The sequence below is a fragment of the Euwallacea fornicatus genome, unplaced genomic scaffold (genome assembly GCF_040115645.1).
Source record: "Euwallacea fornicatus isolate EFF26 unplaced genomic scaffold, ASM4011564v1 scaffold_50, whole genome shotgun sequence".
In the NCBI taxonomy this organism is placed as follows: Eukaryota; Metazoa; Arthropoda; class Insecta; order Coleoptera; family Curculionidae; genus Euwallacea; species Euwallacea fornicatus.
The window spans coordinates 348,567-367,020 of record NW_027096018.1 but is presented as its reverse complement, the minus strand read 5'-3'; positions in this window follow the sequence as shown (position 1 = coordinate 367,020).

Sequence of the window (18,454 nt, the reverse complement as noted above, 5' to 3'; positions counted from 1 at the left end):
GATTAATTTGACACTCTGTTTAACAAATTTAGTCCATATTTGCCGAAGTTATCGAGCTTCAAAGTTTGAAAAGTCACACAAGTTGTGTGTTTGAGCACATAAAGTACTATTTTTCTTGGAAGTTCAACAAGATGCAATTCTGATGTATTGTGTCATGTTAAAGATCTCGTCGAGCTGATTAATTTGACACTCTGTTTAACAAATTTGGTCCACATTTGCCGAAGTTATCGAGCTTCAAAGTTTAAAAAGTCACACAAGTTGTGTGTTTGAGCACATAAAGTACTATTTTTCTTAGAAGTTCAACAAGATGCATTTCTGATGTGTTGTGTCATGTTAAAGATCTCGTCGAGCTGATTAATTTGACACTCTGTTTAACAAATTTAGTCCACATTTGCCGAAGTTATCGAGCTTCAAAGTTTGAAAAGTCACACAAGTTGTGTGTTTGAGCACATAAAGTACTATTTTTCTTGGAAGTTCAACAAGATGCACTTCTGATGTGTTGTGTCATGTTAAAGATCTCGTCGAGCTGATTAATTTGACACTTTGTTTAACAAATTTGGTCCACATTTGCCGAAGTTATCGAGCTTCAAAATTTGAAAAGTCTCACAAGTTGTGTGTTTGAGCACATAAAGTACTATTTTTCTTGGAAGTTCAACAAGATGCAATTCTGATGTGTTGTGACATCTTCAAAATCTCGTCGAGTTGATTAATTTGACACTCTGTTTAACAAATTTAGTCCACATTTGCCGAAGTTATCGAGCTTCAAAGTTTGAAAAGTCACACAAGTTGTGTGTTTGAGCACATAAAGTACTATTTTTCTTGGAAGTTCAACAAGATGCAATTCTGATGTATTGTGTCATGCTAAAGATCTCGTCGAGCTGATTAATTTGACACTTTGTTTAACAAATTTGGTCCACATTTGCCGAAGTTATCGAGCTTCAAAGTTTGAAAAGTCACACAAGTTGTGTGTTTAAGCACATAAAGTACTATTTTTCTTGGAAGTTCAACAAGATGCAATTCTGATGTGTTGTGACATCTTCAAAATCTCGTCGAGCTGATTAATTTGACCCTCTGTTTAACAGATTTGGTCCTCATTTGCCGAAGTTATCGAGCTTCAAAGTTTGAAAAGTCACACAAGTTGTGTGTTTGAGCACATAAAGTACTATTTTTTTTGGAAGTTCAACAAGATGCAATTCTGATGTGTTGTGACATCTTCAAAATCTCGTCGAGCTGATTAATTTGACACTTTGTTTAAGGAATTTGGTCCTCATTTGCCGAAGTTATCGAGCTTTAAAGTTTGAAAAGTCACAAAAGTTGTGTGTTTGAGCACATAAAGTACTATTTTTCTTGGAAGTTCAACAAGATGCATTTCTGATGTGTTGTGTCATGTTAAAGATCTCGTCGAGCTGATTAATTTGACACTCTGTTTAACAAATTTGGTCCACATTTGCCGAAGTTATCGAGCTTCAAAGTTTGAAAAGTCACACAAGTTGTGTGTTTGAGCACATAAAGTACTATTTTTCTTGGAAGTTCAACAAGATGCAATTCTGATGTGTTGTGACATCTTCAAAATCTCGTCGAGCTGATTAATTTGACACTTTGTTTAAGGAATTTGGTCCTCATTTGCCGAAGTTATCGAGCTTTAAAGTTTGAAAAGTCACAAAAGTTGTGTGTTTGAGCACATAAAGTACTATTTTTCTTGGAAGTTCAACAAGATGCAATGCTCATGTGTTGTGTCATGTTAAAGATCTCGTCGAGCTGATTAATTTGACACTCTGTTTAACAAATTTGGTCCACATTTGCCGAAGTTATCGAGCTTCAAAGTTTGAAAAGTCACACAAGTTGTGTGTTTGAGCACATAAAGTACTATTTTTCTTGGAAGTTCAACAAGATGCAATTCTGATGTGTTGTGACATCTTCAAAATCTCGTCGAGCTGATTAATTTGACACTTTGTTTAAGGAATTTGGTCCTCATTTGCCGAAGTTATCGAGCTTTAAAGTTTGAAAAGTCACAAAAGTTGTGTGTTTGAGCACATAAAGTACTATTTTTCTTGGAAGTTCAACAAGATGCAATGCTCATGTGTTGTGTCATGTTAAAGATCTCGTCGAGCTGATTAATTTGACACTCTGTTTAACAAATTTGGTCCACATTTGCCGAAGTTATCGAGCTTCAAAGTTTGAAAAGTCACACAAGTTGTGTGTTTGAGCACATAAAGTACTATTTTTCTTGGAAGTTCAACAAGATGCAATTCTGATGTATTGTGTCATGTTAAAGATCTCGTCGAGCTGATTAATTTGACACTTTGTTTAACAAATTTGGTCCTCATTTGCCGAAGTTATCGAGCTTTAAAGTTTGAAAAGTCACACAAGTTGTGTGTTTGAGCACATAAAGTACTATTTTTCTTAGAAGTTCAACAAGATGCATTTCTGATGTGTTGTGTCATGTTAAAGATCTCGTCGAGCTGATTAATTTGACACTCTGTTTAACAAATTTAGTCCACATTTGCCGAAGTTATCGAGCTTCAAAGTTTGAAAAGTCACACAAGTTGTGTGTTTGAGCACATAAAGTACTATTTTTCTTGGAAGTTCAACAAGATGCACTTCTGATGTGTTGTGTCATGTTAAAGATCTCGTCGAGCTGATTAATTTGACACTCTGTTTAACAAATTTAGTGCATATTTGCCGAAGTTATCGAGCTTCAAAGTTTGAAAAGTCACACAAGTTGTGTGTTTGAGCACATAAAGTACTATTTTTCTTGGAAGTTCAACAAGATGCAATTCTGATGTATTGTGTCATGTTAAAGATCTCGTCGAGCTGATTAATTTGACACTCTGTTTAACAAATTTGGTCCACATTTGCCGAAGTTATCGAGCTTCAAAGTTTAAAAAGTCACACAAGTTGTGTGTTTGAGCACATAAAGTACTATTTTTCTTAGAAGTTCAACAAGATGCATTTCTGATGTGTTGTGTCATGTTAAAGATCTCGTCGAGCTGATTAATTTGACACTCTGTTTAACAAATTTGGTCCACATTTGCCGAAGTTATCGAGCTTCAAAGTTTGAAAAGTCACACAAGTTGTGTGTTTGAGCACATAAAGTACTATTTTTCTTGGAAGTTCAACAAGATGCAATTCTGATGTGTTGTGACATCTTCAAAATCTCGTCGAGCTGATTAATTTGACACTTTGTTTAAGGAATTTGGTCCTCATTTGCCGAAGTTATCGAGCTTTAAAGTTTGAAAAGTCACAAAAGTTGTGTGTTTGAGCACATAAAGTACTATTTTTCTTGGAAGTTCAACAAGATGCAATGCTCATGTGTTGTGTCATGTTAAAGATCTCGTCGAGCTGATTAATTTGACACTCTGTTTAACAAATTTGGTCCACATTTGCCGAAGTTATCGAGCTTCAAAGTTTGAAAAGTCACACAAGTTGTGTGTTTGAGCACATAAAGTACTATTTTTCTTGGAAGTTCAACAAGATGCAATTCTGATGTGTTGTGACATCTTCAAAATCTCGTCGAGCTGATTAATTTGACACTTTGTTTAAGGAATTTGGTCCTCATTTGCCGAAGTTATCGAGCTTTAAAGTTTGAAAAGTCACAAAAGTTGTGTGTTTGAGCACATAAAGTACTATTTTTCTTGGAAGTTCAACAAGATGCAATGCTCATGTGTTGTGTCATGTTAAAGATCTCGTCGAGCTGATTAATTTGACACTCTGTTTAACAAATTTGGTCCACATTTGCCGAAGTTATCGAGCTTCAAAGTTTGAAAAGTCACACAAGTTGTGTGTTTGAGCACATAAAGTACTATTTTTCTTGGAAGTTCAACAAGATGCAATTCTGATGTATTGTGTCATGTTAAAGATCTCGTCGAGCTGATTAATTTGACACTTTGTTTAACAAATTTGGTCCTCATTTGCCGAAGTTATCGAGCTTTAAAGTTTGAAAAGTCACACAAGTTGTGTGTTTGAGCACATAAAGTACTATTTTTCTTAGAAGTTCAACAAGATGCATTTCTGATGTGTTGTGTCATGTTAAAGATCTCGTCGAGCTGATTAATTTGACACTCTGTTTAACAAATTTAGTCCACATTTGCCGAAGTTATCGAGCTTCAAAGTTTGAAAAGTCACACAAGTTGTGTGTTTGAGCACATAAAGTACTATTTTTCTTGGAAGTTCAACAAGATGCACTTCTGATGTGTTGTGTCATGTTAAAGATCTCGTCGAGCTGATTAATTTGACACTCTGTTTAACAAATTTAGTGCATATTTGCCGAAGTTATCGAGCTTCAAAGTTTGAAAAGTCACACAAGTTGTGTGTTTGAGCACATAAAGTACTATTTTTCTTGGAAGTTCAACAAGATGCAATTCTGATGTATTGTGTCATGTTAAAGATCTCGTCGAGCTGATTAATTTGACACTCTGTTTAACAAATTTGGTCCACATTTGCCGAAGTTATCGAGCTTCAAAGTTTAAAAAGTCACACAAGTTGTGTGTTTGAGCACATAAAGTACTATTTTTCTTAGAAGTTCAACAAGATGCATTTCTGATGTGTTGTGTCATGTTAAAGATCTCGTCGAGCTGATTAATTTGACACTCTGTTTAACAAATTTAGTCCACATTTGCCGAAGTTATCGAGCTTCAAAGTTTGAAAAGTCACACAAGTTGTGTGTTTGAGCACATAAAGTACTATTTTTCTTGGAAGTTCAACAAGATGCACTTCTGATGTGTTGTGTCATGTTAAAGATCTCGTCGAGCTGATTAATTTGACACTTTGTTTAACAAATTTGGTCCACATTTGCCGAAGTTATCGAGCTTCAAAATTTGAAAAGTCTCACAAGTTGTGTGTTTGAGCACATAAAGTACTATTTTTCTTGGAAGTTCAACAAGATGCAATTCTGATGTGTCGTGACATCTTCAAAATCTCGTCGAGTTGATTAATTTGACACTCTGTTTAACAAATTTAGTCCACATTTGCCGAAGTTATCGAGCTTCAAAGTTTGAAAAGTCACACAAGTTGTGTGTTTGAGCACATAAAGTACTATTTTTCTTGGAAGTTCAACAAGATGCAATTCTGATGTATTGTGTCATGCTAAAGATCTCGTCGAGCTGATTAATTTGACACTTTGTTTAACAAATTTGGTCCACATTTGCCGAAGTTATCGAGCTTCAAAGTTTGAAAAGTCACACAAGTTGTGTGTTTAAGCACATAAAGTACTATTTTTCTTGGAAGTTCAACAAGATGCAATTCTGATGTGTTGTGACATCTTCAAAATCTCGTCGAGCTGATTAATTTGACCCTCTGTTTAACAGATTTGGTCCTCATTTGCCGAAGTTATCGAGCTTCAAAGTTTGAAAAGTCACACAAGTTGTGTGTTTGAGCAAATAAAGTACTATTTTTTTTGGAAGTTCAACAAGATGCAATTCTGATGTGTTGTGACATCTTCAAAATCTCGTCGAGCTGATTAATTTGACACTTTGTTTAAGGCATTTGGTCCTCATTTGCCGAAGTTATCGAGCTTTAAAGTTTGAAAAGTCACAAAAGTTGTGTGTTTGAGCACATAAAGTACTATTTTTCTTGGAAGTTCAACAAGATGCATTTCTGATGTGTTGTGTCATGTTAAAGATCTCGTCGAGCTGATTAATTTGACACTCTGTTTAACAAATTTGGTCCACATTTGCCGAAGTTATCGAGCTTCAAAGTTTGAAAAGTCACACAAGTTGTGTGTTTGAGCACATAAAGTACTATTTTTCTTGGAAGTTCAACAAGATGCAATTCTGATGTGTTGTGACATCTTCAAAATCTCGTCGAGCTGATTAATTTGACACTTTGTTTAAGGAATTTGGTCCTCATTTGCCGAAGTTATCGAGCTTTAAAGTTTGAAAAGTCACAAAAGTTGTGTGTTTGAGCACATAAAGTACTATTTTTCTTGGAAGTTCAACAAGATGCAATGCTCATGTGTTGTGTCATGTTAAAGATCTCGTCGAGCTGATTAATTTGACACTCTGTTTAACAAATTTGGTCCACATTTGCCGAAGTTATCGAGCTTCAAAGTTTGAAAAGTCACACAAGTTGTGTGTTTGAGCACATAAAGTACTATTTTTCTTAGAAGTTCAACAAGATGCATTTCTGATGTGTTGTGTCATGTTAAAGATCTCGTCGAGCTGATTAATTTGACACTCTGTTTAACAAATTTAGTCCACATTTGCCGAAGTTATCGAGCTTCAAAGTTTGAAAAGTCACACAAGTTGTGTGTTTGAGCACATAAAGTACTATTTTTCTTGGAAGTTCAACAAGATGCACTTCTGATGTGTTGTGTCATGTTAAAGATCTCGTCGAGCTGATTAATTTGACACTTTGTTTAACAAATTTGGTCCACATTTGCCGAAGTTATCGAGCTTCAAAATTTGAAAAGTCTCACAAGTTGTGTGTTTGAGCACATAAAGTACTATTTTTCTTGGAAGTTCAACAAGATGCAATTCTGATGTGTTGTGACATCTTCAAAATCTCGTCGAGCTGATTAATTTAACACTTTGTTTAAGGAATTTGGTCCTCATTTGCCGAAGTTATCGAGCTTTAAAGTTTGAAAAGTCACAAAAGTTGTGTGTTTGAGCACATAAAGTACTATTTTTCTTGGAAGTTCAACAAGATGCAATGCTCATGTGTTGTGTCATGTTAAAGATCTCGTCGAGCTGATTAATTTGACACTCTGTTTAACAAATTTGGTCCACATTTGCCGAAGTTATCGAGCTTCAAAGTTTGAAAAGTCACACAAGTTGTGTGTTTGAGCACATAAAGTACTATTTTTCTTGGAAGTTCAACAAGATGCAATTCTGATGTGTTGTGACATCTTCAAAATCTCGTCGAGCTGATTAATTTGACACTTTGTTTAAGGAATTTGGTCCTCATTTGCCGAAGTTATCGAGCTTTAAAGTTTGAAAAGTCACAAAAGTTGTGTGTTTGAGCACATAAAGTACTATTTTTCTTGGAAGTTCAACAAGATGCAATGCTCATGTGTTGTGTCATGTTAAAGATCTCGTCGAGCTGATTAATTTGACACTCTGTTTAACAAATTTGGTCCACATTTGCCGAAGTTATCGAGCTTCAAAGTTTGAAAAGTCACACAAGTTGTGTGTTTGAGCACATAAAGTACTATTTTTCTTGGAAGTTCAACAAGATGCAATTCTGATGTATTGTGTCATGTTAAAGATCTCGTCGAGCTGATTAATTTGACACTTTGTTTAACAAATTTGGTCCTCATTTGCCGAAGTTATCGAGCTTTAAAGTTTGAAAAGTCACACAAGTTGTGTGTTTGAGCACATAAAGTACTATTTTTCTTAGAAGTTCAACAAGATGCATTTCTGATGTGTTGTGTCATGTTAAAGATCTCGTCGAGCTGATTAATTTGACACTCTGTTTAACAAATTTAGTCCACATTTGCCGAAGTTATCGAGCTTCAAAGTTTGAAAAGTCACACAAGTTGTGTGTTTGAGCACATAAAGTACTATTTTTCTTGGAAGTTCAACAAGATGCACTTCTGATGTGTTGTGTCATGTTAAAGATCTCGTCGAGCTGATTAATTTGACACTCTGTTTAACAAATTTAGTGCATATTTGCCGAAGTTATCGAGCTTCAAAGTTTGAAAAGTCACACAAGTTGTGTGTTTGAGCACATAAAGTACTATTTTTCTTGGAAGTTCAACAAGATGCAATTCTGATGTATTGTGTCATGTTAAAGATCTCGTCGAGCTGATTAATTTGACACTCTGTTTAACAAATTTGGTCCACATTTGCCGAAGTTATCGAGCTTCAAAGTTTAAAAAGTCACACAAGTTGTGTGTTTGAGCACATAAAGTACTATTTTTCTTAGAAGTTCAACAAGATGCATTTCTGATGTGTTGTGTCATGTTAAAGATCTCGTCGAGCTGATTAATTTGACACTCTGTTTAACAAATTTGGTCCACATTTGCCGAAGTTATCGAGCTTCAAAGTTTGAAAAGTCACACAAGTTGTGTGTTTGAGCACATAAAGTACTATTTTTCTTGGAAGTTCAACAAGATGCAATTCTGATGTGTTGTGACATCTTCAAAATCTCGTCGAGCTGATTAATTTGACACTTTGTTTAAGGAATTTGGTCCTCATTTGCCGAAGTTATCGAGCTTTAAAGTTTGAAAAGTCACAAAAGTTGTGTGTTTGAGCACATAAAGTACTATTTTTCTTGGAAGTTCAACAAGATGCAATGCTCATGTGTTGTGTCATGTTAAAGATCTCGTCGAGCTGATTAATTTGACACTCTGTTTAACAAATTTGGTCCACATTTGCCGAAGTTATCGAGCTTCAAAGTTTGAAAAGTCACACAAGTTGTGTGTTTGAGCACATAAAGTACTATTTTTCTTGGAAGTTCAACAAGATGCAATTCTGATGTGTTGTGACATCTTCAAAATCTCGTCGAGCTGATTAATTTGACACTTTGTTTAAGGAATTTGGTCCTCATTTGCCGAAGTTATCGAGCTTTAAAGTTTGAAAAGTCACAAAAGTTGTGTGTTTGAGCACATAAAGTACTATTTTTCTTGGAAGTTCAACAAGATGCAATGCTCATGTGTTGTGTCATGTTAAAGATCTCGTCGAGCTGATTAATTTGACACTCTGTTTAACAAATTTGGTCCACATTTGCCGAAGTTATCGAGCTTCAAAGTTTGAAAAGTCACACAAGTTGTGTGTTTGAGCACATAAAGTACTATTTTTCTTGGAAGTTCAACAAGATGCAATTCTGATGTATTGTGTCATGTTAAAGATCTCGTCGAGCTGATTAATTTGACACTTTGTTTAACAAATTTGGTCCTCATTTGCCGAAGTTATCGAGCTTTAAAGTTTGAAAAGTCACACAAGTTGTGTGTTTGAGCACATAAAGTACTATTTTTCTTAGAAGTTCAACAAGATGCATTTCTGATGTGTTGTGTCATGTTAAAGATCTCGTCGAGCTGATTAATTTGACACTCTGTTTAACAAATTTAGTCCACATTTGCCGAAGTTATCGAGCTTCAAAGTTTGAAAAGTCACACAAGTTGTGTGTTTGAGCACATAAAGTACTATTTTTCTTGGAAGTTCAACAAGATGCACTTCTGATGTGTTGTGTCATGTTAAAGATCTCGTCGAGCTGATTAATTTGACACTCTGTTTAACAAATTTAGTGCATATTTGCCGAAGTTATCGAGCTTCAAAGTTTGAAAAGTCACACAAGTTGTGTGTTTGAGCACATAAAGTACTATTTTTCTTGGAAGTTCAACAAGATGCAATTCTGATGTATTGTGTCATGTTAAAGATCTCGTCGAGCTGATTAATTTGACACTCTGTTTAACAAATTTGGTCCACATTTGCCGAAGTTATCGAGCTTCAAAGTTTAAAAAGTCACACAAGTTGTGTGTTTGAGCACATAAAGTACTATTTTTCTTAGAAGTTCAACAAGATGCATTTCTGATGTGTTGTGTCATGTTAAAGATCTCGTCGAGCTGATTAATTTGACACTCTGTTTAACAAATTTAGTCCACATTTGCCGAAGTTATCGAGCTTCAAAGTTTGAAAAGTCACACAAGTTGTGTGTTTGAGCACATAAAGTACTATTTTTCTTGGAAGTTCAACAAGATGCACTTCTGATGTGTTGTGTCATGTTAAAGATCTCGTCGAGCTGATTAATTTGACACTTTGTTTAACAAATTTGGTCCACATTTGCCGAAGTTATCGAGCTTCAAAATTTGAAAAGTCTCACAAGTTGTGTGTTTGAGCACATAAAGTACTATTTTTCTTGGAAGTTCAACAAGATGCAATTCTGATGTGTCGTGACATCTTCAAAATCTCGTCGAGTTGATTAATTTGACACTCTGTTTAACAAATTTAGTCCACATTTGCCGAAGTTATCGAGCTTCAAAGTTTGAAAAGTCACACAAGTTGTGTGTTTGAGCACATAAAGTACTATTTTTCTTGGAAGTTCAACAAGATGCAATTCTGATGTATTGTGTCATGCTAAAGATCTCGTCGAGCTGATTAATTTGACACTTTGTTTAACAAATTTGGTCCACATTTGCCGAAGTTATCGAGCTTCAAAGTTTGAAAAGTCACACAAGTTGTGTGTTTAAGCACATAAAGTACTATTTTTCTTGGAAGTTCAACAAGATGCAATTCTGATGTGTTGTGACATCTTCAAAATCTCGTCGAGCTGATTAATTTGACCCTCTGTTTAACAGATTTGGTCCTCATTTGCCGAAGTTATCGAGCTTCAAAGTTTGAAAAGTCACACAAGTTGTGTGTTTGAGCAAATAAAGTACTATTTTTTTTGGAAGTTCAACAAGATGCAATTCTGATGTGTTGTGACATCTTCAAAATCTCGTCGAGCTGATTAATTTGACACTTTGTTTAAGGCATTTGGTCCTCATTTGCCGAAGTTATCGAGCTTTAAAGTTTGAAAAGTCACAAAAGTTGTGTGTTTGAGCACATAAAGTACTATTTTTCTTGGAAGTTCAACAAGATGCATTTCTGATGTGTTGTGTCATGTTAAAGATCTCGTCGAGCTGATTAATTTGACACTCTGTTTAACAAATTTGGTCCACATTTGCCGAAGTTATCGAGCTTCAAAGTTTGAAAAGTCACACAAGTTGTGTGTTTGAGCACATAAAGTACTATTTTTCTTGGAAGTTCAACAAGATGCAATTCTGATGTGTTGTGACATCTTCAAAATCTCGTCGAGCTGATTAATTTGACACTTTGTTTAAGGAATTTGGTCCTCATTTGCCGAAGTTATCGAGCTTTAAAGTTTGAAAAGTCACAAAAGTTGTGTGTTTGAGCACATAAAGTACTATTTTTCTTGGAAGTTCAACAAGATGCAATGCTCATGTGTTGTGTCATGTTAAAGATCTCGTCGAGCTGATTAATTTGACACTCTGTTTAACAAATTTGGTCCACATTTGCCGAAGTTATCGAGCTTCAAAGTTTGAAAAGTCACACAAGTTGTGTGTTTGAGCACATAAAGTACTATTTTTCTTAGAAGTTCAACAAGATGCATTTCTGATGTGTTGTGTCATGTTAAAGATCTCGTCGAGCTGATTAATTTGACACTCTGTTTAACAAATTTAGTCCACATTTGCCGAAGTTATCGAGCTTCAAAGTTTGAAAAGTCACACAAGTTGTGTGTTTGAGCACATAAAGTACTATTTTTCTTGGAAGTTCAACAAGATGCACTTCTGATGTGTTGTGTCATGTTAAAGATCTCGTCGAGCTGATTAATTTGACACTTTGTTTAACAAATTTGGTCCACATTTGCCGAAGTTATCGAGCTTCAAAATTTGAAAAGTCTCACAAGTTGTGTGTTTGAGCACATAAAGTACTATTTTTCTTGGAAGTTCAACAAGATGCAATTCTGATGTGTTGTGACATCTTCAAAATCTCGTCGAGCTGATTAATTTAACACTTTGTTTAAGGAATTTGGTCCTCATTTGCCGAAGTTATCGAGCTTTAAAGTTTGAAAAGTCACAAAAGTTGTGTGTTTGAGCACATAAAGTACTATTTTTCTTGGAAGTTCAACAAGATGCAATGCTCATGTGTTGTGTCATGTTAAAGATCTCGTCGAGCTGATTAATTTGACACTCTGTTTAACAAATTTGGTCCACATTTGCCGAAGTTATCGAGCTTCAAAGTTTGAAAAGTCACACAAGTTGTGTGTTTGAGCACATAAAGTACTATTTTTCTTGGAAGTTCAACAAGATGCAATTCTGATGTGTTGTGTCATGTTAAAGATCTCGTCGAGCTGATTAATTTGACACTTTGTTTAACAAATTTGGTCCACATTTGCCGAAGTTATCGAGCTTCAAAATTTGAAAAGTCACACAAGTTGTGTGTTTGAGCACATAAAGTACTATTTTTCTTGGAAGTTCAACAAGATGCAATTCTGATGTGTTGTGACATCTTCAGAATCTCGTCGAGCTGATTAATTTGACACTTTGTTTAACAAATTTGGTCCACATTTGCCGAAGTTATCGAGCTTCAAAATTTGAAAAGTCACACAAGTTGTGTATTTGAGCACATAAAATACTATTTTTTTTGGAAGTTCAACAAGATGCAATTCTGATGTGTTGTGTCATGTTAAAGATCTCGTCGAGCTGATTAATTTGACACTTTGTTTAACAAATTTGGTCCACATTTGCCGAAGTTATCGAGCTTCAAAATTTGAAAAGTCTCACAAGTTGTGTGTTTGAGCACATAAAGTACTATTTTTCTTGGAAGTTCAACAAGATGCAATTCTGATGTGTTGTGACATCTTCAAAATCTCGTCGAGTTGATTAATTTGACACTCTGTTTAACAAATTTAGTCCACATTTGCCGAAGTTATCGAGCTTCAAAGTTTGAAAAGTCACACAAGTTGTGTGTTTGAGCACATAAAGTACTATTTTTCTTGGAAGTTCAACAAGATGCAATTCTGATGTATTGTGTCATGCTAAAGATCTCGTCGAGCTGATTAATTTGACACTTTGTTTAACAAATTTGGTCCACATTTGCCGAAGTTATCGAGCTTCAAAGTTTGAAAAGTCACACAAGTTGTGTGTTTAAGCACATAAAGTACTATTTTTCTTGGAAGTTCAACAAGATGCAATTCTGATGTGTTGTGACATCTTCAAAATCTCGTCGAGCTGATTAATTTGACCCTCTGTTTAACAGATTTGGTCCTCATTTGCCGAAGTTATCGAGCTTCAAAGTTTGAAAAGTCACACAAGTTGTGTGTTTGAGCACATAAAGTACTATTTTTTTTGGAAGTTCAACAAGATGCAATTCTGATGTGTTGTGACATCTTCAAAATCTCGTCGAGCTGATTAATTTGACACTTTGTTTAAGGAATTTGGTCCTCATTTGCCGAAGTTATCGAGCTTTAAAGTTTGAAAAGTCACAAAAGTTGTGTGTTTGAGCACATAAAGTACTATTTTTCTTGGAAGTTCAACAAGATGCATTTCTGATGTGTTGTGTCATGTTAAAGATCTCGTCGAGCTGATTAATTTGACACTCTGTTTAACAAATTTGGTCCACATTTGCCGAAGTTATCGAGCTTCAAAGTTTGAAAAGTCACACAAGTTGTGTGTTTGAGCACATAAAGTACTATTTTTCTTGGAAGTTCAACAAGATGCAATTCTGATGTGTTGTGACATCTTCAAAATCTCGTCGAGCTGATTAATTTGACACTTTGTTTAAGGAATTTGGTCCTCATTTGCCGAAGTTATCGAGCTTTAAAGTTTGAAAAGTCACAAAAGTTGTGTGTTTGAGCACATAAAGTACTATTTTTCTTGGAAGTTCAACAAGATGCAATGCTCATGTGTTGTGTCATGTTAAAGATCTCGTCGAGCTGATTAATTTGACACTCTGTTTAACAAATTTGGTCCACATTTGCCGAAGTTATCGAGCTTCAAAGTTTGAAAAGTCACACAAGTTGTGTGTTTGAGCACATAAAGTACTATTTTTCTTAGAAGTTCAACAAGATGCATTTCTGATGTGTTGTGTCATGTTAAAGATCTCGTCGAGCTGATTAATTTGACACTCTGTTTAACAAATTTAGTCCACATTTGCCGAAGTTATCGAGCTTCAAAGTTTGAAAAGTCACACAAGTTGTGTGTTTGAGCACATAAAGTACTATTTTTCTTGGAAGTTCAACAAGATGCACTTCTGATGTGTTGTGTCATGTTAAAGATCTCGTCGAGCTGATTAATTTGACACTTTGTTTAACAAATTTGGTCCTCATTTGCCGAAGTTATCGAGCTTCAAAATTTGAAAAGTCACAAAAGTTGTGTGTTTGAGCACATAAAGTACTATTTTTCTTGGAAGTTCAACAAGATGCAATTCTGATGTGTTGTGACATCTTCAGAATCTCGTCGAGCTGATTAATTTAACACTTTGTTTAAGGAATTTGGTCCTCATTTGCCGAAGTTATCGAGCTTTAAAGTTTGAAAAGTCACAAAAGTTGTGTGTTTGAGCACATAAAGTACTAGTTTTCTTGGAAGTTCAACAAGATGCAATGCTCATGTGTTGTGTCATGTTAAAGATCTCGTCGAGCTGATTAATTTGACACTCTGTTTAACAAATTTGGTCCACATTTGCCGAAGTTATCGAGCTTCAAAGTTTGAAAAGTCACACAAGTTGTGTGTTTGAGCACATAAAGTACTATTTTTCTTGGAAGTTCAACAAGATGCAATTCTGATGTGTTGTGTCATGTTAAAGATCTCGTCGAGCTGATTAATTTGACACTTTGTTTAACAAATTTGGTCCACATTTGCCGAAGTTATCGAGCTTCAAAATTTGAAAAGTCACAAAAGTTGTGTGTTTGAGCACATAAAGTACTATTTTTCTTGGAAGTTCAACAAGATGCAATTCTGATGTGTTGTGACATCTTCAGAATCTCGTCGAGCTGATTAATTTGACACTTTGTTTAACAAATTTGGTCCACATTTGCCGAAGTTATCGAGCTTCAAAATTTGAAAAGTCACACAAGTTGTGTATTTGAGCACATAAAATACTATTTTTTTTGGAAGTTCAACAAGATGCAATTCTGATGTGTTGTGTCATGTTAAAGATCTCGTCGAGCTGATTAATTTGACACTCTGTTTAACAAATTTGGTCCACATTTGCCGAAGTTATCGAGCTTCAAAGTTTGAAAAGTCACACAAGTTGTGTATTTGAGCACATAAAATACTATTTTTTTTGGAAGTTCAACAAGATGCAATTCTGATGTGTTGTGTCATGTTAAAGATCTCGTCGAGCTGATTAATTTGACACTCTGTTTAACAAATTTGGTCCACATTTGCCGAAGTTATCGAGCTTCAAAGTTTGAAAAGTCACACAAGTTGTGTGTTTGAGCACATAAAGTACTATTTTTCTTGGAAGTTCAACAAGATGCAATTCTGATGTGTTGTGTCATGTTAAAGATCTCGTCGAGCTGATTAATTTGACACTTTGTTTAACAAATTTGGTCCACATTCGCCGAAGTTATCGAGCTTCAAAGTTTGAAAAGTCACACAAGTTGTGTGTTTGAGCACATAAAGTACTATTTTTCTTGGAAGTTCAACAAGATGCAATTCTGATGTGTTGTGACATCTTCAGAATCTCGTCGAGCTGATTAATTTGACACTTTGTTTAACAAATTTGGTCCTCATTTGCCGAAGTTATCGAGCTTCAAAGTTTGAAAAGTCACAAAAGTTGTGTATTTGAGCACATAAAGTACTATTTTTCTTGGAAGTTCAACAAGATGCAATTCTGATGTGTTGTGTCATGTTAAAGATCTCGTCGAGCTGATTAATTTGACACTTTGTTTAAGGAATTTGGTGCTCATTTGCCGGAGTTATCGAGCTTCAAAGTTTGAAAAGTCACACAAGTTGTGTGTTTGAGCACATAAAGTACTATTTTTCTTGGAAGTTCAACAAGATGCAATTCTGATGTGTTGTGACATCTTCAAAATCTCGTCGAGCTGATTAATTTGACCCTCTGTTTAACAGATTTGGTCCTCATTTGCCGAAGTTATCGAGCTTCAAAGTTTGAAAAGTCACACAAGTTGTGTGTTTGAGCACATAAAGTACTTTTTTTCTTGGAAGTTCAACAAGATGCAATTCTGATGTGTTGTGACATCTTCAGAATCTCGTCGAGCTGATTAATTTGACACTTTGTTTAACAAATTTGGTCCTCATTTGCCGAAGTTATCGAGCTTCAAAATTTGAAAAGTCACACAAGTTGTGTGTTTGAGCACATAAAGTACTATTTTTCTTGGAAGTTCAACAAGATGCAATTCTGATGTGTTGTGACATCTTCAAAATCTCGTCGAGTTGATTAATTTGACACTCTGTTTAACAAATTTAGTCCACATTTGCCGAAGTTATCGAGCTTCAAAGTTTGAAAAGTCACACAAGTTGTGTGTTTGAGCACATAAAGTACTATTTTTCTTGGAAGTTCAACAAGATGCAATTCTGATGTATTGTGTCATGTTAAAGATCTCGTCGAGCTGATTAATTTGACACTTTGTTTAACAAATTTGGTCCACATTTGCCGAAGTTATCGAGCTTCAAAGTTTGAAAAGTCACACAAGTTGTGTGTTTGAGCACATAAAGTACTATTTTTCTTGGAAGTTCAACAAGATGCAATTCTGATGTGTTGTGACATCTTCAAAATCTCGTCGAGCTGATTAATTTGACACTCTGTTTAACAAATTTGGTCCACATTTGCCGAAGTTATCGAGCTTCAAAGTTTGAAAAGTCACACAAGTTGTGTGTTTGAGCACATAAAGTACTATTTTTCTTGGAAGTTCAACAAGATGCAATTCTGATGTGTTGTGTCATGTTAAAGATCTCGTCGAGCTGATCAATTTGACACTTTGTTTAAGGAATTTGGTGCTCATTTGCCGAAGTTATCGAGCTTCAAAGTTTGAAAAGTCACACAAGTTGTGTGTTTGAGCACTTAAAGTACTATTTTTCTTGGAAGTTCAACAAGATGCAATTCTGATGTGTTGTGACATCTTCAAAATCTCGTCGAGCTGATTAATTTGACACTTTGTTTAACAAATTTGGTCCACATTTGCCGAAGTTATCGAGCTTCAAAGTTTGAAAAGTCACACAAGTTGTGTGTTTGAGCACATAAAGTACTATTTTTCTTGGAAGTTCAACAAGATGAAATTCTGATGTGTTGTGACATCTTCAAAATCTCGTCGAGCTGATTAATTTGACCCTCTGTTTAACAGATTTGGTCCTCATTTGCCGAAGTTATCGAGCTTCAAAGTTTGAAAAGTCACAAAAGTTGTGTATTTGAGCACATAAAGTACTATTTTTCTTGGAAGTTCAACAAGATGCAATTCTGATGTGTTGTGTCATGTTAAAGATCTCGTCGAGCTGATTAATTTGACACTTTGTTTAACAAATTTGGTCCACATTTGCCGAAGTTATCGAGCTTCAAAATTTGAAAAGTCACACAAGTTGTGTGTTTGAGCACATAAAGTACTATTTTTCTTGGAAGTTCAACAAGATGCAATTCTGATGTGTTGTGACATCTTCAAAATCTCGTCGAGCTGATTAATTTGACCCTCTGTTTAACAGATTTGGTCCTCATTTGCCGAAGTTATCGAGCTTCAAAGTTTGAAAAGTCACACAAGTTGTGTGTTTGAGCACATAAAGTACTATTTTTCTTGGAAGTTCAACAAGATGCAATTCTGATGTGTTGTGACATCTTCAAAATCTCGTCGAGCTGATTAATTTGACCCTCTGTTTAACAGATTTGGTCCTCATTTGCCGAAGTTATCGAGCTTCAAAGTTTGAAAAGTCACACAAGTTGTGTGTTTGAGCACATAAAGTACTATTTTTCTTGGAAGTTCAACAAGATGCAATTCTGATGTGTTGTGACATCTTCAGAATCTCGTCGAGCTGATTAATTTGACACTTTGTTTAACAAATTTGGTCCTCATTTGCCGAAGTTATCGAGCTTCAAAGTTTGAAAAGTCACAAAAGTTGTGTATTTGAGCACATAAAGTACTATTTTTCTTGGAAGTTCAACAAGATGCAATTCTGATGTGTTGTGTCATGTTAAAGATCTCGTCGAGCTGATTAATTTGACACTTTGTTTAAGGAATTTGGTGCTCATTTGCCGGAGTTATCGAGCTTCAAAATTTGAAAAGTCACACAAGTTGTGTGTTTGAGCACATAAAGTACTATTTTTCTTGGAAGTTCAACAAGATGCAATTTTGATGTGTTGTGACATCTTCAAAATCTCGTCGAGCTGATTAATTTGACACTTTGTTTAACAAATTTGGTCCACATTTGCCGAAGTTATCGAGCTTCAAAATTTGAAAAGTCACACAAGTTGTGTGTTTGAGCACATAAAGTACTATTTTTCTTGGAAGTTCAACAAGATGCAATTCTGATGTGTTGTGACATCTTCAAAATCTCGTCGAGCTGATTAATTTGACCCTCTGTTTAACAGATTTGGTCCTCATTTGCCGAAGTTATCGAGCTTCAAAGTTTGAAAAGTCACACAAGTTGTGTGTTTGAGCACATAAAGTACTTTTTTTCTTGGAAGTTCAACAAGATGCAATTCTGATGTGTTGTGACATCTTCAGAATCTCGTCGAGCTGATTAATTTGACACTTTGTTTAACAAATTTGGTCCACATTTGCCGAAGTTATCGAGCTTCAAAATTTGAAAAGTCACACAAGTTGTGTGTTTGAGCACATAAAGTACTATTTTTCTTGGAAGTTCAACAAGATGCAATTCTGATGTGTTGTGACATCTTCAAAATCTCGTCGAGTTGATTAATTTGACACTCTGTTTAACAAATTTAGTCCACATTTGCCGAAGTTATCGAGCTTCAAAGTTTGAAAAGTCACACAAGTTGTGTGTTTGAGCACATAAAGTACTATTTTTCTTGGAAGTTCAACAAGATGCAATTCTGATGTATTG